Source organism: Colias philodice, chromosome 24 (genome assembly GCF_061535455.1).
Source record: "Colias philodice isolate Cphi_HAF_F1 chromosome 24, ilColPhil1 Martin Lab GWU primary, whole genome shotgun sequence".
NCBI lineage: Eukaryota > Metazoa > Arthropoda > Insecta > Lepidoptera > Pieridae > Colias > Colias philodice.
The window spans coordinates 3727927-3745727 of record NC_143109.1 but is presented as its reverse complement, the minus strand read 5'-3'; the positions used below and the strand labels follow the sequence as shown (position 1 = coordinate 3745727).

The window sequence follows — 17801 nt, the reverse complement described above, 5'->3', positions numbered from 1 at the left end:
TTACATCCCTAATTTGAATCATTAAATAAATGCTATCAACATTATAAAATATTAATTAGGTATGAAAAATATATTTTAAACTGTGAGTTATTTGACTCTAGTACTTAATGTCGTATGTAAAGAAGTAAATATTTTTCGAAATATATAAGTAGGTACATACCTAACATACATAAAAGCACAACTATCTAAGTACTAAAATGTATATATTTAGAATAAAACATTTGTTTTCATACATTCAATAAAACTATTCAGTTACACATAAATAATTTAACTTTGAATATTCCAAGAGTTCTTATGCAAATGTAATCTTCGTTAAGTTTAGATGTCTAACTTTTTTACGACACTGTAGATGTTGTAGATACTGCATTTAAATTTAAATGCATTAAAAGGAATTCCTCATGTCTGTTAACATAATTTTTAATGAGGTTAATTTAATTTGTTATGCTCGCTTCATTAAATTTTATGTGCTCGATGTTGAAGTATGATACTCAACCTAGATTTTTACATTGAAGATGATGCAAGAAAAAAGCCTTTTTAACTCTTTTCATGTTATGCTACGTTTATTTCTACGTTCTTTAATCTATTTGCGTGTTATCAATATCCAAATCAAGATAATGCGTCCAATAAGAAACTTAATACCGAACCCACCCAAACGCTGTAAATTCGATTACAGATAGCATTAAGCATAGCAAGCGCCAAGCGCTAAGTCGCTGAGCTTTTGCTGTTGAATAGTTAGCGTAGGCAGGAGACAAAGACCCCACAAGCCCGGCCACTTACCGCGACTACGTAGGTTTTTATTATCTTTATCTCCTTACCAACGATGCTGTTCAATCGAAGACTACGAGCGGCCGACGCACTCAACATAACACGTGCATTACTCACAAAATATTTTCATAAAAGCGAACCAAACGCACCCGACCGACCGCACCCCGCCCCCCTCGCCCGCGCCTCGCAAAACCAGTTCAGTCCGTGCCCGGTCGCCGTGCGCGTCGGTAGTTCGTCGAGGTGCCCCGCTATCACGTTACGATAAACCATACAAAACCAAACCAGTGTTGTGGATTTATAGTGTTCCTGTGAGATTGTGCCATTTCACCTTGTGATGTTTTGTGTTACGTTCGTTATAGTGTTGGATTTCTCTTAAAAGTGTGGGACGGGTTCCGCCTGCCGCGGCCAGACGCCTTTCCTCCGATCTCGGGATATCATTAAGGTATTTATTGTTACACCGGCTCATTGTTGTAAGGAATTCTTTCCAACATCGTGTAGTTGAATCGATAGTTTGAATTCGGTTGCCCGCGAGTGGCTGGCGTTCGATGCGTGCTTGTAAATGCGGTTTGTTGGATATTTATAAGGACCAAGGATTAGCGTAGTTGATGCGCGCAGCGTGATAGCAGGCCGTAAACATTCAGGAAGCAGGTTTAGACTCGGGTGTTCAGAAATGCTTAGTGGGCGACTATTAATTAGCTTACTAACGGTATTCTAAAGATGAAGCGATAATAGTTACTTATCATTAGTTAGTAATTAATATTTCACGTTTACATGGTTGATGTAAATAAAAGGTTTGAACTTTGAGGTGCCGCGGTCGAGTCAAATATCACAATACATTCAAGAAAAAGCTCTCACCAAAGCTTTTAGAACGTGAGCTTTTTTTTTTTAATCTCATACTTTTACCTCATATTTTGTGCTTTTGAGCTTTTTAAAACAGAGCACTGATATTTTACAAGCTTTTATTGTAACGCATACCTTGAACTTTACGGAGCTAGGTACTTATTAAGTTTGAAAATTGAAACGTTCTATTTTCAAAAATCTTGAGAGGGTATTATTACCTGCGCTTTACATACGAAAAAGGTATTAGACCTTTTTAAACAAACTAAAACGAACTTAGCGAGCTTTTACTAACTTAACCATATTTCATTCATTCTGTTGTACGGTCTATATTCCTTAAAAAATAATCATCATACAAAACACAAAGTTGCTACAAAAAGAAAAGACATTTCCCCAGCCTAATTAAAAAGATGCGCTTATGAGATTTGTTATCTGTGCCCAATAGATGGCGTAACTCCCGCGAAAACAAAGAGGTTTCATTAATTCGAAGGCACTAACAATTTGAATCGAAGCCTGCTAATTAAACAAGACATAATGGATAGCTCTGTTAACCCGATTTCAAAACAGTAATCAGTAACGGTAGGAAATTTGGATTTTATTACTAGGTATAATACAGATTCAATGAACTTTGTGTTACATAAGTTGTGTGTTTATATCTATTTCATGTCTTTTTTACATGTGGAATTATCGAAAGTCGGTAGAAATGTGTGAAATACCACGAGTGTATAAATATTTACCATATTTATCTAGCTTTGAAGGTAACGGTTTAGGTAATTTAAGCTTAAAATGTCCGGTATGGTGTAGTGGTTACCATGTAACATCGTCTTAGGTTCGATCTGTACCTAGTTATTAAGTGAAGTCCCGTGTCCCCGTAGTGGGGTAAGGGTCAGATGCATTATTCATACATCTGTTTCACTGATCGATTTTCTTTAGGGACAAGTAGGTGATCAGCCTTCTGTGTCCTGCCAGACCGAGACATTTTTTTTTCTTCGTCTCCACCGGGAATCGAACCCAGGACCCCTCGGTTCTACGCTCAAGCCCCAACCACTACCAAGGAGGCGGTCAAGGCGACCAAGGATCGATCGGTATTGGTGATGAATAAAAAGCCTAGATAAAGGTAAAAGGGTCATCTAATTGCCCGTAAACATATCGACCAGTGAAGCAGATTTTGATTGCGTCTGCCTTACACCAAAATAAACATACCTACTAACCTTACATAGGTAATAATAAGTAATAACGAATAAGGTACCTATTAGATAAAAAATAATGTAGGTAGATATAAAGTTCTTGAAAAAAGTTCTTAATTTTATCTCCTCCTTTATTTGTCTAGATAAGTTTCAGTCTACATGGGCGTTTTACTAGTCTGTACTTTATGTATTTTAAAAGCGTTTATAAGTATATAAATTATAAACAACATACTTAGGTACCTGATTTTATCCATTATGAAATATTATATATATGTACATATTACATACCTATATAACATAACAAATAAAACTTTAAAAATAGCTTTGTCACATCACATTATGTCAATAAAATTATCTTCCTCACCTGGCCATCAATACAACTCGGACATTCAATACTAAAATATATGTTCAACAATACCTTGAAAATACAAAGAAATCTATCGAATTTAGTCGTAAATGTGATAACGTTTTAGTAATAAGCATTCATGTTGTAAGCCATACCATAAATGGCTAGTTTATGATTATTTTATGCATTTACATCATACAAAAGTATGTTTTTCGATATCTATTTGTTATATTTTGTTTGAACGACTGTGACGGTGTAAGATCTAGGAAAAGACGCATAAAAAATTATTACCTCAAATTAAAGATTTATGGCATGTTAAATAGGTATAAGAGATAAACCAGCAAATTGATAATAAAACTGTCAAACTAGTAGTTCTGTAAGCGGATTTGCTTTCAAATGTCTGTCTTTTAACTTTTACTTGAATTTTGTAGATTTGATTTTCAATTTTTTATCTCCACGATTTTCAATCACTTGTAAATTGTAAGAATATCCACGAACATGCTTATTTCACATTCGTAGTTGAAACTGCACGTGTCGCAGGTTTCCGAACGCAGCCCCAAGCATTAATTTGCCGCGTAAAAAATCTCGAAAGCGTCCGGAAATGCGTGTTTCATTGGCAGCCGAACAGATGTCGACATATGTCGCGGCACTCGCGCTGCGTAGCCGTGGGCTAATTGAGTAGGAAAATAAAATTGTGGTTGCATCTATGTCATGGTGGAACGCCCCTACGATTGATGTATTGCCGCGCATTCTTTGGGGCGGATTTTGAAAATTTATGCGTTTTAAATTTAGAATTTTCGGCCATTGTTTTTCGTGCGCCTTCGATGAGCGCGCGTTTATTTTTTAAATGTGTTCCAGAATCTTCTAGAAGCGTAGCAAAATTTATCGGACAACACCAAATGAATATACAAATATTTATAATAGCTATGAAGCTGAATGCTGATGAAACAGACCACAATATTTATGTAGGGAACTAATGTTTAAAGTTAAAATAACATCTGTATTGACGGATTACATATTTAAACAGTAAAAGTGTCCCAAACTAATATAGAAAGCGTGCTTGTATTAAGTTAATTATATAATTAGTTAATATAGAAATTCTTATTTAAATATATTAACTAGTGCACGTTGATGAAAATTCCGAACACCTTGTTTAACAGGTGTTCGATTTAATCGGTCGATCCATACGTACCTAGTTTATTATTTTAATTAACATCATTGCAATATCTATAATCTAAACGATTTACATAAAATATGATACAAATATCTGTGCGCCATACTCATTCATATCCTGTCACATATAAATGTTGGCTGTGTCACAGATAATGTCAAACGATTTTATCTGATATAAGGATTCAAATGAACACGCGGCATGTAGCTATTTATTATTGAAATGTATTCTTGGCAACCCTTTGGCTTTTGTTATAGTTAATGCAAAATGTTTGTATTGTTTTTATGCTTTTTGTTATATTGTTTGGGGGATTAATAAATAATCCCTGTAAATCTGCATTAAAATTTTCGTTCCCAAAACCGAAATGGGTTCTGTTATATTATAGAACGTTTAAATTATACGAAGTCCTTTTTAAAAATATATCCTGCATTTTGAATAAAGAAAATATTTTAAATTTAGAATTCAATTTATTCTTAAAATATCGGGATGATATCGGATACAAAAGCATAATAGCGTCTTAATGTCAGAACACTAAAAACATGCATTGTTTCTTATGGGAATATAAAACGCGCTACTGTTAACAATTATGAACAGAATAAGTACCAGTCTGACGAGATGTTACTTATCTCAATGGTATTTAACAGTAAAAAATACTGGATCATCCAGTCCCGTTATACCTCGGAGCAATTATCAAGCCTGGAGAAGTAACAATTAATTGAACAATATAGCACTAGTTTGGCCTTTTTGGCTTATGGCAAAATGTCATGCGAAAAAAGAGGACAGATATATGTCAGTTCGACAGTTTGAAATGACATGTGCCCATGTCAATTTGTTTCAGTGACCAGTCTGGTCACGGACGCATGTTGATTTTAATTATTATTTTTGAAATGAAAAACGAGTGTTTTAGTTTAATTTGTTATTTTATGAAAAGACAATTGACTAAAGATAACATGGCTTGTGTTGCTTACGGCTGTAAAAGCCGTAGTAATGTGAAATCGGACGAAGATAGAAATTTGTCATTTCACAGGTTAGTGTTTTGATCAATTTTTTTGTTAATTGTATGATAAATAAGTTAATTTACCTTATTTTCTTAATCATCTATGTTTTATCTAACCGTAATCATTGAAATGAAATTATAATCAGCTTAGTTTTTAGAAAAAATGCAAAATATAACTTCCATAGTGATGTGCAATTATCGATACTTGAGTAGGAACGAAGTACTTCATTGATAATGACTGCTTTAGGTTAGGAGTAAAAAAAGGTACTTATTTAAGTATGGATTTTATTGTTATTTGCAGGTTTCTGGCTTGAGAACAATTAAAAGATGTTTGAGTTAAAGCTATAGCACAGGAAAAATTGGAAGCCTTCAAAACATTCTCGGCCTTGTTCAAATCATTTCGAATCAGACGGGAAGAAAAGTAAAGTGCTTTGCAGAGATGCTGTGCCACAAGTTTAAGGTGGCATCTATTTTAAATAATAAATATTGTAATTTGGTAATTAAGTATCGAAATAAAATGTTGTTAAAAAAATAAATGTTTATTGCACGCCTCATAAGCGAAGCGTTGAGGTGGGTACTACTGTCACTTCGCGCAAAACATCTGATTTTTCAAACTTAAAATATCTTTATGTATCATACATTGCACTTGTAAGATAATACATACACACACATATTAAGAAAAAACACTATTTTTAACGTTTTTGTTTTATTTGAAGCAATTTATTTTAAACTTGTACCAATTTTTTCCTGTGGGAATGAGTTATTTTCCTGTGGTAAATTGTAGCTTATATGTTATTCTGATGTTTAAACTATATAATTGTAAAGTTCCATAAAAACTCATTCAGTAGTTTTTACGTGAAAGAGTATCAAAATATGTCCATTCTTATATATTTTTGCTTTTATAATATTAGTAGGATACGACTATTGATTTGTAAAAAGATCAACTAGGTGGAAGTCAGATTCGCGCACGAAGGGTTCCGTATAATTCTATGAATGAATCTATGAAAACAGGAAAAAATACGTACCTTTTTACGAAACCATAAAAACAACCTAAACCGAAATACCTTATAATATTTTTTTATAAATACCACTACCATACAATGCAAGGCAGTCAATACGCATCGTAAATGAATAATTCCAAATTAAACGAATCTTAAAATTTGAAATTACCTATCCATAATTCAAAATTAAACGAATCTTAAATTATCTTCAAGCAATTTTATAACTTTAATTAAATTTTTTTATTTATCGATATTTTAGTATTCGATAAAGTAAAGGCAAGCACTACCTTTTTAGAACAAAAAGTGGCTACATGTGGATTTGAATGCCAAGCAGATCACAGTGTGTTGTCTCTTTCTATCGCATTAATTAGGGTATTGAATAAAAGAGAGCCACTATATAAGAAACGTTCAATTAATTGTTACTTCTCCAGGCTTGTTAATTGCTCCGAGCGTTATACAGTTATGAATTCTGACCATAGATAACGCCTTGTGGTCTACTTATTATGGTCACTTAATAGTCGAAGGTTTTTCATTAATAACATTAACATTTCTGATTACGTCATATTTCCGTTATTTGGTATTTAATAATTATTTTGTTCATATATTGTTAAGAAACGGAATAAAACATGCTATTTGAATATGACGTATTTCAATTACTTAAATCTTCTTCTATGAAACATTTGAATTCCGGTTTACGTCACTTTATTTTAATGTTAAAAAATAGCACAAAGAAGCCCAATAATTCTAGTTTACTTAGCTAAAAAAGCAAAATATTAAATTATAAATAAGGCAGCACTATTTCTAGGTCATATCGCTGTTATGATGTACTCTGCAATTTGTTTATAGTCTGTAATTTTGTACGACGTTTGCAAGCCAGTGACATCACTGCTAATAAAAAAATAAACCAATTTTTATGGCGGGAAATTGAACGTCAAACTTACTCGCCGAAGACATTATTATTCATAGAGTCGTCCCTTCAATGAGCGTTGGTAACTATTTATGTAACAGGAAAATGTTAAAATTGTGATGTAAGATTGAATCATGATTTTAAAGTGCTTATGTTTATTATTCAAATTACATTGTCACATAGAATGTCTACTGCAAGTGCAGTTTGGATTGTTAATGCGTTAGTGTACTCGTTTTTACATTGAAATTTACATTTATTTAACAAATCAAGTTTAAATATCATATTTCAATATCATCATCGTCTCTGAGTCTAGGGGTCAATATGTGTCCGAGATATTTGAAATTAAAGACCCTCCCCAATGGCACTCCGTTCAAACATATTGGGGGTAAAAAATGCGTAACTCGGCGCCCAGACTCAAAGACCATGACTTCACTTTTCTTAGTATTGTAGACCAATCCATGAAGAGCAGCGTACTCTTCACAGATGGCCACTAATCTTTAAGACCGCAGACTGAAGCACTCGGCAACGCCATATCATCTGCGTAACTTACATTGTTGATGCAAACTCCATCAATATGACAACCAATCCTTTCGTTGCTGAGTGATTCGACTATGCGTAAACAAATATATTTAGTTATAGCTGTTGATTTGTTCATTGACATTGTTAGGTCTGTGGTCGCATAGGATGACGATGCATGTTTATTTAATCTAAATATTACTTGGAAATATTATATTTAGGACACACGAAACGATAATATAAATACATCAATGCAATAGTTAGTATAATTTATCGATGAGAATATTAAAATTGGGTATGTACCTACTGTAAGTATACCAAAAAGATTTTCGTAAAAACATTGAGTAGAAATTACTCTGACTTAAGTTTAAGTTAAGTTTATTACAAAGTTAATTTGCAGCACCGTGATATCCACCAACATATAAATAAAACAAAACTTTAAATGCACTCTGAGTAATGAGTTAAACGAAGATTTAAACCCCGATCACAGTTGGCATTAATACGCATTTAAACGCATCAAGTTAACTGGACGTTCAGTCAGCTGTTTAACACTTTAAATTACACCAATCTGTTGAAATTCCCAAACACTTATTGTTTTTTTACCAACTGCGTAAAGTTACACTGGGGCACGCCTCAGGCTACATGATTTTAAGAAAGTTATTTTATTGTTACCGTTCCGTTCCCTACAATTTTGGATCTCAGGTTTATTGTATATTGAAAGCGAATATCAGAATTCAGGTTGTATAAAGTAACTAGGCATCCGTTTATGGCTTATATGAAAATTACTTGGGTTTGCGGGATTACCTACTGTTCAATTTTATATGGTGTTATTCTTTACGGGTTATGTATAGGGCATGCAGAACCGAGTCCGGTTCCAAGTTTCTGAAACCCGGTTCCAAATCGAGCTCAGAACCGGGTAGAACCGGGTTACCCGGTTCTTTTATAATACTTCGGAAAAAAATATGAAATTAAACAAAAGTAACTGTAAAAGTACCTGATGGGCCTTTTATTTTACGCGGCTTGTGTCTTATTTTATTAAATTAATAAAGAAACAAAATTTCAATACTTCTCTTTATTTATCAGTCTTGTAAAGTACCTTTTTATCATAATAGCACATAAAATAAACTTAAACCTTATTCATTAACTGCAAACTGTAAAGCAAAAAACCGGCCAAGTGCGAGTCGGACTCGTGCTCCGAGGGCTCCAAACAAACCTATTTTTTATCATGTTGTAACTTTAAAATTTTTGTTTCTAGCAATTTTTCCTATAACTGTGTTATAAGACGTTACTTTTACCAAATTTAAAGGCTCTGTGTTCATGAAAAGCCCCAGCTGTAGGTTTTGAGTCCCATGCGGATGTCGCGAAAAATTTGCGAAAATTTTCAGCATTTACGGCTGTATTTTTTGATGCGTTGGCTTGTGTTTTAGTTTGACTTTTTCACATTTAAAAAGGGACCGAAGACTTGAGTATTCGATATAAATTTCAGCTTGATACCAAAAAAAAAACATGACTGGATCATTGTATGAAACAGTAGAATCAACAGCTTTTCAAATTCACGACAAATCTAATAAAAATATTTCTGTAGCCTAATTTTTGTCATTTTCGAAGCCTAATTTTTTTTTTTTTTGGTAATACAACCGTAGGAAACTTATAGCATCTAAGGTTAGACAACCAATCAGAGCCACACTTGAGGCGCGGCACGAAAATTAGCGATGCACGTGAGTCTGACGTTGCCAGATACAATAAATTTGTTAAAATAATGCAGCAAAATATAAATAATACTTCATATTTTAATATTTTGGTCGGAACCGGGAGAACCGGGTTTCATACTATTCAGACCCGGTTCTCAAGATCATCAAAAAACCCGGGTTTACCCGGGTTTTTCAGAACCGGGTAAACCCGGGTGCATGCCCTAGTTATGTAGTAGGGCTGATTTTAATGTATGGTAAAATGATTGGCCGGAGTTGTATAAATTTGTATGTACTTTATATCAATATTCAACCAAATCACTGCTTAATAGCTTATTATTGTTATACCTAAGCAAAGACGGCAATGTACATAATCTTACACTTAAATAAGCTATTACGTAAAGAGATAATGAAGTTTTAATAACGTTATAAAGAAAATTATTTAGATATAAAGCAAAAGCGCCATATAATAAAACTAAAGCCTTAGATTATAACTTTCGACAAAGGCGACGGTGTGCGTAAAACTCAGATGAGCGATCGATTTACGTAACACCACTTTATGAGGTTCTCACCAAAATTTTATACACCGTTCGACGTTCTTGCGAGCGGTAAAACTTGCTATATATTGCCTTTTTTCCCCACTAACGCTGTCCGGATTTGCGTGCGAAACGAGTAATGTATCAGCCTCGGCGATACCGTCGTTAAATTCAGACGCAATCGAGACAGTGACTCTGCCATCTTGTTCCCGGGGTTTTACGAGTTTCGTATGACTCTGAAATCGGCTCGAAGGTTATTTCCGCAAATTCATTGCAGGAGTTGCTGGCTCATCAAAATTTTGGAAGCTGCGCGCTATTAAGTCGAATCGTTCGGGAACGATCTTTAAAACAAACAAGGTTTATGACAGCAATCCGGCTGAAAAACAATTTTATTGTATGACGAATTTGATTAAAGCAATTCCGTCACGTCATACGATTATTATTTGCGTGCAACGTTGTAATAGGCAGTACTTTATGAAATACATAATAATTAAAATTGCTATTATTAGCAATTTAAAATTTCCTTTATATAATAAAATGAGTTGTGAAAGCTCCAGCGATAAAACTATCCTAAAAAAGAAACAAAACATTATAAAGCAAATAAAATGTGATCGCTGATTTGTTTCGCGATCCCTTATTATTTCTGTATTTTTATTTTCTGTTGAACACCTTAAGAATGTAAGTGCCTTCTGTACGGCAGGGAATAAGAATAAAAAGAATAAAATGTGTCACTGTTTCGCATCCCAAGTAATACCAATGTCAACGCCAGCTATAAACATCAGGTAAAAATTGGATCCCAAAGTCGCCCCTTTGCATTCAGGCCGGGATATCGCGTGTCTCTTCCACTAATTGGCTCCACGAACACGCTAGCTACACTCCGGACAAAACGGAACACCAAATATTTGTCATTTAAAAGAACCCGAAGAATTTAAAAGGTATAAATTAGGCATGTTACGAAATAATTGCACTTTTATTTCGCTCGTAAGTATCCCGTTTCGAGACACTCTAAACGCAATCAAGTTTGCGTCCTTCCCGAGTTAAATTGAGACATTGAATGTTTTCCATTTTCTTTTCTCTCCAATTCCGAGCCAATAGCAAAAGTAAAAACGCTCCCGATACCACCAACGTGGAAAGCAATATACGACCTCGTCGGAGAGAGCCGTTTCCTTTAATGTTTTCATGAATCTCGGAAACTAAAGAGCGTGTAACAACGTATCTGTTCGTTGCCTTTTAATAGCTCGAAAGCGAACAAACTGCCAAGTATTAAGTTTTATCAACCATCTGCACGAGTGTCACGTCTTTATTACTACTTATTCTTTGTCCTCATGAATGCAGCGGTCGCATAGATGCGATAGATGTATTATTGCATCCCGTTCTTCACGCGTGGCCTGTGCTGCGTGCAATGCGGTGCGGTTACACGCTCCATCTCGAATGCTTGCTTATGGTAAAGCGAGAACTACGGCGCTATGCAGGTTTGTGCATGCTTTAGTCTGGACCCCTGCGTACGTACAAGCTCGAATGCCACAAGGAACTGAATCGTCTAGTCGTATCATAAGGGACGTACGACCTTTCGAGCTGAAACCCGTATAGGTGTTCGATTTAATAAAAAATGGCGTACCTGAACCGGTCCCTTGGCGTGTTTGTACATTTTTCTTACTCTTGTGTAGGGTTTTTGTTACGGATTTCGATTGAGATAGAATCGCAAGCGTTATTAAAAAAGTTTCTCATGTAATTCTCGTGGCGACTCCCGGCGCCCGCGGATTTTTTGGCGATTTATCGTTTTCACTTCGGTTTGGGGTTTTCTTTATTTATTAGGATATTAAAATGCTGAAGTGTGGTTCTAACTTTTTAGCTATACAATGTTTTATGAAATATGTCGTATCAATCTTTTGAGTTATTACTACGAATACCATTATTATTGTATAAATATAAGGTACATGTTATAAAAAAGAAACGGAACCATATCTATTACACGTACAAAAACAAAAGGTTTTTGATCCCGCTCAAATCGATTTCCAAAAATTCCCATACGAATACAACAACGTTACGTGTCCAAAGGAATCGGAGCATGTGACGTGTTGGCGCAATTTAACAAATAAAAGCTCCAATATGGCCGCCCAGTCACAGCTGACTCAGCGTCACCTTACTATCGTCTATTGTTGTTGAAGGGACTTTTGGTTTATGCGTTTGTTGAGTACATTTAAACTGTTCACTTCAACGGTTGGGTTTCAACAGGCTATTGCCCGTTACTCTGCTTGCGATTGAATTGATATTTCAATTGTACAATTAGGTTGTAGCTTGTCTTTCTAATCACGAAACAATCTTGTTCTTAATCTATTGTTAGACTTTTCTTTAATACTGTTCTTGATGAACTTAAAACAATGTTTTATAAAACAATTAGGACTTAAACTACTATGAATACTATTTTAAAGTTAAATCGCGTAGGTTTATTCATTTTGGTTGCGTGGGTTTGTATTACCTATTTAGTATTTATTTCTGAACATTTAAAGTTTTTAGAAAAATGTTGCTCAAGTAATTTCAAATTTGTATACGATTAAACAAATAGATGTAAATATGTAGGTATGTTAGGTGTGGTATGTATACTATGAATGTAGGTACAATTCTGCTATCATGTATCATCCCAAACTATAACATCCTACCTATAACTAACTAGTATTTATTATTTCTAAATATGTACAATATATCTGCTAACTGTACAACTATTTAAATACCCTTTATATCCCTTCAGTTTGCTACCTGCGAGATAAGTCCGTTTGTTTTAGATGCAGTATTGTTCTCTTATCGCTTATCAATCCCTTTGTAAACTTGTAGCTGAGTTTGAAAAATATTTCGCAGATGCTTGAAATAAGTTGAGATTTAACGTAGGTACATATTAGCATTTGACTCGCCTGTGTTAATAGTTAGTACTCTGTTGTATATTTTATACTTAAATAAAGGTTAATAATTACTAATTAGTATGAAGGTTTAAAATATACACAGGAACAAGTCGCTGATATCACTATTATTATAAGTTTTGTTTGCTTTAACGTCTTGTATTCGTTATTCATATGTAATTTCATTTATTTCAGACTAAATCAAATAGGTAATTTCTATACCTGGAAATACCTATGTAATTGTTAGCCTTGCGGGCTATTGAAACATGCTAAACCGTATGTCTTGCAAAAAAGGAGTTCTCGGAAACGTATCTCTCAAATGGATGGCCCGAATTCAATGCAATTTTTTTACTTGATGTCATTTAACATTGAAAACAGTTCATTGACACGAAGCCAACCAATTTTATATATGGTCTTATTATTACCTTATTTAATATACGGATCATGTTTGATTCGTCATGACTGTATGTCTGTATGTCAGTGACAATTGAATCTAATAGAGGCAGTACTCATTGTGATGCTAATGTTATTTGTTACATTTCGTAACTTCAAAATGGAGAGGCGGGTATGTTTGTTATGTTAATTTTGTAACGTGTAGCGTTCGCTAATGCCAATCGTTATTTATAGTTTATAATAAATGTAAATAGAATAATATTTTTGAAATATAGTTAACTAGCTTTCCGCCCGCGGCTTCGCCCGCCTTTTCAAAGAATAACCCGTATAGCTCCCATTCCCGTGGGATTTCCGGGATAAAACCTATCCTATGTTTTAATCCAAGTTAATCTCTATATATATGTGTGCTAAATTTCATTGTCATCGGTTTTGTAGTATTTGCGTGAAAGAGTAACAAACATACATACACATACATCCATCCTCACAAACTTTCACATTCATAATATTAAGTAGGACAGATGATTGATAATGAACTAGAGTAGAAAAATGTATTATTATTTTTGTTATATTTTATGTACATAATCAGTTAATGGATATTAGATAGATAATAGAAATTGACTTCATGAATTATATTTATGTAGGCGCGATTACAATTTTCATCATCAAGAATACCTACTTATTGGTGATGAAAATTGCTTTTTCTTCGTCACACTGTCAATATGTACTCGTATGTATGATATTATGTAAGTACATATAATTAATTACATTAAGAGCTCCACAATTAAATAGTACTAGACAACACAACAAAGCATGCAGAGTGAGCTTACGTAAGTACACACAAATTAAGTTTGAGCTTTATCTAATGTAGCTTAGTAAATACTAAATATGTAATGATAAGGAATTGTGAAATATTTAAATACCCTGAATATTTCATGTGAACTTTACAAACTAGGAGTGGATAGTTTATGACTGTTTTAATGTTATTTGAAATTATCAGTGCATATATTTAAATAGCTGAGCTAGGTTTCGATTTTGTTATAACTTTAGGTGATATGAAATTTAAATATTTATGAACTCAATTCAATGTTGTATGTTTATCGTAATCTGTGACTTCAGACATAATCGAAAACTTATTATGTTTTTCAATATGTACACTTAAAATGAATGCCATGATGATGTCAATTACTCAGTAATTTTTATTTCATTCATGTTCGTGTAGTTGTTCCTTATCTATGCGTAGACTAACAAACATCAGTATCATAAACCAGATTCATGAATTGAGCTTTGATACATAGAAATAAACCCTAAATAACCGTGTGAAATATTCGCAATACAATTTTTACCTGCACATAATGAAGACGTGAAAGTTCTTTGAACGTATAAACTTATTGTGCAATCATTCTATCCCGCTCTTTAATCGTTGTAATGCATATATGTGTAAGAGAGATATTAACATCGCTTATGTTTTGTACAAAGGGCAGATGTGCCGACTAACAGGTATGAGCATGCACTGGTCATTTACTGTTAATATGTTTTAATGGGTCTTATAACGAAACGTTTTACCTTGTGTTGGTTAGGTATAGGTTTTAATTTTAAGCTTGGTTTTAATAGTTAGTTATCAATTATTATTATGGGTTGGTAACTCATAATAAACCAAGATGAAGTAGTTTAAAGATGAAGGAGAATGTGCTTTATTCGTTTGTGAAATGTTTTTCAGTAAAAAGCTTTCTGCGTTATTCGTAGTTTACTATTTTTTTGTTCTATACTTACGTAGGTATACTATTGTCATTTTTGTTATAGGTAATTATTATTATAATACCTTCCTATTAAACAAGTTAATTTTGCATCAGTAATGAAAGATTACGATTAATAAATAAATAAATAAAAAATAAAATAAAATAAAAAAAAATAAAAAGCCTTTTATTCAGATCCACATTACAATTATTATAATATGATTCTAATACAAATAAAACTTAAAATCTAATGTAAACGTTAATCTAGTCTCTTATTTGAATTTTGCTTATTTTTTGTAGATCTGTTTGCCAGTCGACAAAGGCCTCCTCCAACCGTTTCCACTCATGTCTTTCTTGGGCCACTCTGTTCCATGTGACGCCAGCCACTTTTCTTATTTCTTCATCCCACCTTTTTTGCGGTCTACCTCTTTTCCTCTTACCTTCTCTAGGATACCATTGTGTTACAGTTTTGCTCCATTTATCTTTTCCTCTTACCGTGTGTCCTGCCCATCGCCATTTCATCCTTCTAATTTTGCATGTAATGTCTATGACCTTTGTTTTGCTTCTTATGGCTCGATTTCTCAGTCGGTCTGATTTTTTCACATTTAGCATGCTCCTCTCCATTGCGTATTGGCATGATGAGAGTTTGCTAGTCGCGTTTTGTGATAAGGACCAGGTTTGGCTGCCGTACATGAGAACTGGTAGTATACAAGTATTAAATATTTTACTTTTAATATTCACGTGAAGATTTTTATCTTTCATAATCTCTTTCAAACTCCAGTACCTCTTCCAGGCATTAGTTATTCTTCTTTCGACTTCTTTGCTCATCTGATTCTCGTCTGTTATTAGCTGTCCCAGGTAAATATATTCGTCTGTGTAATCAATTTGGTTGGTTCCCAAGTTTATGGTTATTCTCTCTCCATTTGTCATTACTCTTGTTTTTTCTGGGTTCAGTTTTAATCCTACTTTCATGCTTACCGTTGACAATTCCTTTATCATTTTTGTTATATCTTCCGAAGATTTTGCAAATAGCACAATATCATCTGCGAATCTCAAATGAGTCAATGAGACTCCGTTCACATTGATACCAAGATTTTCCCAATTTAGACGTCTGAATATTGATTCTAGTACCGCCGAGAATATTTTCGGTGACAGGGGATCTCCTTGTCGTACGCCTTTGCCTACTCTGAAAGGTTCACCCGTCTGTTCTAATTGAATTCTCGCAGTACTCTGGCTGTAAACATTTTTAATTAAGCGGATGTATTTATGTTCGATTCCTTGTTCTTTTAATGACTCCCATATATTTTCGTGAAATAAAGAATCGAATGCTTTGCTGTAATCGATAAATGCGATATAGTAGGTGCATTGGTATTCTTTATACTTCTCTATAACTTGGCGTACAACGTGAATGTGGTCGATCGTTGAATAGTGTTTACGGAAGCCCGCTTGTTCGATGGGTTGGTGTTCATCTAATTTTCTTTCAATCCGATTGAGTATGATCTTGGCAAATACCTTATATATGTTGGACATGAGGCTAATAGGGCGGTAGTTTCCAATTTCATATTTGTCGCCTTTTTTATATAGTAGAACAATATTTGATTCTGTCCATTGCCGTGGGATGGTTTCCGTATTTAATATCTCGTTAAACATGTCGGTGAGGATTGGTGTTATAAAATTTTTACATTCTTTTAGGATTTCGTTGTTTATACCGTCGGGTCCTGGTGCTTTGTCTCTCTTCTGACTATCTATAGCTTTTATTACCTCAGTCTGGAGGATATTAGGTACATTTGAGGTTTCCTTTAGTTCACTTATATCCCGAGCTTCGGTGTATTCATATATTTGTTTGTAGTAAGATGTGGCGATTCCTAATATATTTGTTCTGTGGTGGTTCCATTGTCCTTTTTCGTTTTTAATTTTTGCTATCCAATCTTTGGAATTTGTTAATTCTCTATGAGCTTTTTTAACACCTCCTGTTTTGACTATATGTTTTTCGATAATTTCCATTCTACTATTTTTCCTGTCCGTTCTTATACTTTCTTTGATATCTTTACTTATTTTAGCTAAATGCTTTCTTCTGTCTTTTACTTCTTTTGCGTTTATTAACTGGTTTCTTTGTTCTAGTAATTTCAAGGTATTGGTTGTTAACCATTTCTTCGGTTCAGATCTGATCTTAGCTATGTGATGTAATTGGTCTTTAATAGTGTTCTCTATCCAGTTGTATTTCTGCTGAGTTCCCAAGGTCTCTGTGTTGTCTTTGAAGTCTGTGAATTTATCTCGTAAGATGACTACTAATTGCTCTATTTGATGTTTGCTAAGCTTACCAATTGTTAGTTCTTGTCTCGGTCTAGGTTTCCTTGGTTGTAATGATTTTATTTCAGCTCTGATCAGTTTATGGTTGGTATTGTAATTTAATCTGTTAATTACGTCAAAATTTGTTACGCAGTTCTTTTTATTTGTCATTATAAAATCGATCTCATTCTTTGTTTTCCCATCTGGTGAAATCCACGTCCACATTTTCTTTGTATTTTTTTTGTATATTGAGTTTAAAATAGTTAAGTGATTTTCCAGAGCGAAGTTTATTAGTTTTTCTCCGTTTCGACTTCTATTTTTATTGCTGTAGGTAAATGGTCCTAGTACTGTATCTTCTTCTGGGCGCTTAGCTCCAATTTGGGCATTAAAGTCTCCCATGACAATTAGGTTTTTGTTGGCATGTTCTTGGATTGTGTTATTTAAGTCAAGGTAAAATTTCTCAATTGTATCCAGGTCGGATTGTTCTGTTGGTGAATATATTTGTAGAATAGACCATGAATCTTTATATCCAGGTAACTTT

The 17801-nt window shown here is 33.9% G+C and overlaps 1 protein-coding gene and 1 long non-coding RNA gene across 4 annotated transcripts in view; both read left to right on the top strand.

Moving 5' to 3' along the window:
• The first annotated feature begins 949 nt into the window (after positions 1 to 949).
• The window catches only part of Cirl (Calcium-independent receptor for alpha-latrotoxin), a 270668-nt gene continuing 253816 nt past the window's right edge, over positions 950 to 17801 (top strand). For 2 of the 3 annotated variants that reach the window (XM_089710174.1, XM_089710175.1), the window contains exon 1: positions 951 to 1207. The gene's annotated coding sequence lies outside the window, so the exon portion shown is untranslated. Of the gene's footprint in view, positions 1208 to 17801 lie in introns of all 3 variants that reach the window. The other variant, XM_089710173.1, reaches the window with a different exon arrangement.
• Positions 5200 to 5839, top strand: LOC149477669 (uncharacterized). The gene is made up of 2 exons (XR_016317577.1): positions 5200 to 5333; positions 5605 to 5839. It is a non-coding gene; the product is annotated as an uncharacterized LOC149477669 (long non-coding RNA).